This window comes from Theropithecus gelada, chromosome 12, assembly GCF_003255815.1.
Source record: "Theropithecus gelada isolate Dixy chromosome 12, Tgel_1.0, whole genome shotgun sequence".
NCBI classification, from domain to species: Eukaryota; Metazoa; Chordata; class Mammalia; order Primates; family Cercopithecidae; genus Theropithecus; species Theropithecus gelada.
The window spans coordinates 93,469,431-93,473,673 of NC_037680.1; the positions used below are offsets into that span (position 1 = coordinate 93,469,431).

General features: G+C 40.8%; 1 long non-coding RNA gene across 1 annotated transcript; it reads left to right on the plus strand.

Annotated features, from left to right (window-relative positions):
- The first annotated feature begins 798 nt into the window (after positions 1–798).
- LOC112636602 lies at positions 799–1,939 on the plus strand. Its single transcript, XR_003122201.1, has 2 exons — positions 799–1,282; positions 1,756–1,939. It is a non-coding gene; the product is annotated as an uncharacterized LOC112636602 (long non-coding RNA).
- The last annotated feature ends 2,304 nt before the right edge of the window (positions 1,940–4,243 follow it).

A 4,243-nucleotide genomic window follows, 5' to 3' on the forward strand; every position in this document is an offset into this window, starting at 1 on the left:
TCATGCAAACTGCTGCCCAGTGAAACTTCATAAAGCAAGGCTAATCATGTTACTCTTCAGTTCAATCTGAGAAACTCTTTATTGTCTACAAGATGTAGACATTTTGACTAAAGCATTTCAATTTCCATATCCCCATCCCCAACCCCAACCTGGCTTTTTAGCCATGTCCTTTATTATTTCCTTCAGGGAACCTCTGTTATAACCAAACTGGGTTATTTAAAAAGTAGAAAAAGTACAGGTGTTCATAGGAAATTCAGTGATTTGTACTATTTTTTTCATCTTCACCTATTAAACTTCCATATGTGCTTCAAGACTCAAAACAAAGGCCCTATACTCTATGGTTACTTCTTTGGTTACATTTTATATCTACCAATAGAAGATGCCTTCTCCGGCCAGATATAAGCTTCTTGAAGTTGAAGCTATATTTCTGTGGGCTCTAGGGGATAGGGCAGGGGTAGTAGATTTAGAAAATGAACTGGAATAGAGCTTTAAATTCCACATTTTGGGGACTTAGAGTAGAACTTGGGGGAGGGGCAGGGGAAGATTACAAAGGGAGCACAGTAGAATGTACTTATTATCTTGATTTGTAGTAGTGGTTTATGAGTGTATACTATGTCAAAACTTATCAAATTGTACACTTAAAATATGTGCAGTTAATTGTATATCAATTATACTTCAATACATTCATTTAAAAAGTGTACATTGTTCAAATCCTCCCTCAGGAGCTCTTTCTAGAAGTAAGGCAATGAAACCAGGAATATATGCCTAAATGTGTCAGCAGACAAAGGCTTTAAAAATGCTAGACTTGTATTTGAAAGGCATAGAATTTTGCTTGGTTTCTGTAATTCATGGGGGTTCCAATGGGCTATCCTGATAGGAAGCCAGCTGATTTAAGGAATCCCAATAGGCATTTTCTTAATTTTATCCAACATTTCAGTACTGCCCCAACCACTCAACCAAGCTCTCATGTTGACTTTCAGCCATTGTGACAAGGCATCATCAATCATCATGTCCCTTTACCAGGAGGGTCCATGTCATAAGCCACTATATAAAGGAAATGATGGGTGGACTGCTTTGGACAAATGGATTTAGGGTAGGAGAGAGGGACAACAGTAGGAGCAGGTGGATATTGCTGTTTCAACCAAAACCTCGTACTGACCAGAGCTGAGGAACAGAAGATGGTGAAGGCCTGCAGATGTAGGTATTCAGCATGTCATCTGAAGTATTCCCCACAGAGGCAAAAAGCAAGGAAATTATCTCTGAAAAGGAATGAGAAGACAAGGTATTGATGACATTTTCTGATTATAAAGGGGACTCTCAGGACTGAGGAATTGTCACCCATGCCTGCCAGTCTCCCAAACTGTCATGCCTCTTCAAAAGCAAAGATCTCCTATCACCTTTTAAAGACTGGCCCCCGTACTTCTCTAACAATCCCTTCCCTTCCCAACACCCACCCACCAATAAAAAACAACCACCCAACTCTCTCCCTGTTTCCCTATGAGTCCTGTGAAGAGCCAGGCTTTCTGTGCTCATGGCTTGTCTTCTTTGTGCTGTAGAGCCTCCTTCTAATCTTGTCCATGCAGTAAAGAGAGATCATACAAACCCTGGACTACCTCTTTGAGGTGGGACTCTCAAACTCTTTGAAAGTCTGTTATTTGATGGAATCTCTAGGAAACTGAGTTGGGAAGGTCCCTATATGAAAAACACATGGGTTTTTGGAGTGTATATCTTTAATATTCTTATTTGTCTCTTTAGTCAGCAGAATATGTCAATGTTTTGGTTGAAGAAGCTGCTTGAATCTGGGCTTTTCTGGGCCATGTGTTCTCCCACAACCAGCACAAAGAAAGGCTTTTGGTACAGGCCCAAGACCACCATAATCATCATTGATTATTCCTCTCCACCCCAGTGTCTCTAAATAAAATTTCTCTTCTTTCTCTGACAAAGGTGTGTTTGAGTGTTACTGTTCAGCTGAAGAGTGATGTTGGGTGACCTTAGAACCCTAACCCTTCATGTAATCAGATGGGTGTGATAAGTAGAGGGAGAACCACGTGGGTCAGGAGGAAATATGTAGTTTACCCTTTTTTTCTTGTTGGAAAGATTTACTATGATGTTTGTGGTTGGGCTTTGGTTTGGGATAAATTGAGGTGCTTTCTGGATATGATAAGGGCTTATTTGGTTTGATAGACCATCTAAACAAGTCCAGTGTAGGCTGAGACAGGTGAACCACCAGATCACCATCAGTTCACACTTCTCATTCATTTGTTAGCAGAAATGAAGATGCTTGTTTTCCTAGAAACAAGCCCAGGTCATCCATCATGAAGTCCCGGAATTGTAAATGTGAGGAAGTGCAAAGACACAACATACGCTTACAAAGGCATATGTACATTTGGAACTCTTTAAAGGACAACATCCTTGAGCTTCTCCTGGTAGTATGCTGTAGATATTATGTAGTGTTTGGGCCATTTGGGATCAAATAATTCTTATAGCTTTATAGAATCCCTTGTGTAATTAAACGTGAACCTTGTATAACTTTTGTAAAGGTACCAAATCATCTCTTACTCCCAATCCATTACCACTAAACTGCAAAAGTTCTGCTAAGCACAGCTTGCCTCCCCCCGAGAACCATAAATGCAATCTTTAAAAACCATTTACCAGCAAGACCAAAGCTAATCTGTAAGGTTGGGGCCTCACAACTCAATTCTCTATTTCCTTTGGAACATGAAAAATGCAGAAACTGCCTTTTTCTTGTTCAGCTGACTTAGGTGGGCCCCAGGGTTTTGTCCTATTTCCTAGATGTTGATGAGCTTCTTGCATTTCTTTGATGATTGCTTTTGCTCTTTGGTGGTCACATTCGGTTTTAGTGTAGGGGTGCGGAGAGATGGCAATTTACTGCTTAAAGATGTTATGGCAGGTGTTCCTGGGCGCAAGACCGGGGTGTCCTGAGGTAGTGTATGTAGTAATAATACAAGTTGCTCTTGTGGTAGCAGGCTGTAGTAATATAGCTATATCATTGGATATAAGCATGTCTTATGGTAGTAGGCCATGGTAACAGGTTACAGGGACCTCTGGTAGTAACTGGCTACAGTAACGGGTTATAAGTGTGTCTGGCAGTAGTAGGCTGTAATCATGTTGTGCATACACTGACATAATCTCAGGGAGAAGGCAAAGGCAAAGAGGTCAATAGCCTTCCCTGCGTCATTCTGGCGCAGTCCTCCACACCACCCTCACTATTTTCGCTACATTTACATAGGACATGTTTTACTATTGAATAATGCCCATGTGCCAGGTCCTGTTCACATGTCTATGTACTCTAAGAAATGTACATATAGTGTATATAGTCTAAGACATATAGTCCAGGAGAAAACCAGAATAAATCTAATAGTACCAGGAGATCTATCACATGTTCAAACTTGAAACTTAGAAGAAAATTTTGAAATTGATAATAGTGGAGAACTACAGGATGTGAAACATTTGAATCTTCTGTCTAGGGCATTTAATATTTATTGATGAAAGTCTTGTATGAGGTAAGCAACCATGACCCAAGTTATACCTTACAGCAGCTTTTGTGAGTTATATGAGGTGATAGGGCAACACGAGAGAGCCCCGACAGAGTTATAGGGCCAGATAGCAGGTGTTTTATTCTTTGCAGGTGATAGCAGCTATAGTAAGTGAATGGCTCTGGCTTTGTTTTAGTTAAACTTTGCTGGATTTGGCCTGCAGACTGCAGTTTGTCAGGCCCTACACTAGAGACTGTGGAATCATTATTTCATTTATCTCAGTTGTAGCATCGAGGTAATCAGGGTCCCAATTTCATAATTGAAACAGGTGGAATGATTAACTTGCTTAAGATCATACAGCTTAGGATGTGCTTGAATTAAGACCCAAGTCAGAGTGGTGCTATTATACCTTCAAAAAAGTCACACAAACGAAGAGGTAGGTAGAGCTGGCTGGCAGGGTTCTATCTACCCTCATTCCTCCAGCCCCTGGGAGGTTGGATCCTCCTTCTCCGGATCTCACCTAAGTGTCAATATTATGCTTCCTTTTCCTAAGAGTTTCATTAACCCTTTGCGGTAGGTTGTTACTTCTACTCAGGGGCTTCTTCCTCTTTCTGGATACCTTTCTGAAGTAGGCTATCTTTATACTTGTCTTCATGGGACTGGTAATTTTATATTTCTGGTAAAAGGGTCTTTTAAGGAGTACAGGGAAGTAGGGCTAGGGCACAGAACCTACTAGTCCTAAGCCA